We start from the raw sequence: 294 nt of genomic DNA, 5'->3' as shown, positions 1-294 counted from the left end.
CCTTCNCCTAAACACACAGCCGGTCCCTTGCAGACTTCAGACTGGAGCCCCAACTCAATGGGGCCTCCTCTCNAGGGGATTTGTCTCAATGATAAAGCTGTAACAGGGCTATGGAAATAGCTTAGATGGTAAGNGTGCTTGCTGTGAAAACATGAAGAGAGGAGTTCCAGCCCCAGAAACTGTGTTTAAAAGCCAGGTGAAGTAGATCACACTTGTAATCCCATTACTAGAAGGTAGGCATGCCTGCTTATGCATGCTTGCATGTGTACACACACACACACACACACACACACA

Source organism: Mus caroli, chromosome 6 (assembly GCF_900094665.2).
Source record: "Mus caroli chromosome 6, CAROLI_EIJ_v1.1, whole genome shotgun sequence".
In the NCBI taxonomy this organism is placed as follows: domain Eukaryota; kingdom Metazoa; phylum Chordata; class Mammalia; order Rodentia; family Muridae; genus Mus; species Mus caroli.
This window is presented reverse-complemented; position numbering follows the sequence as displayed.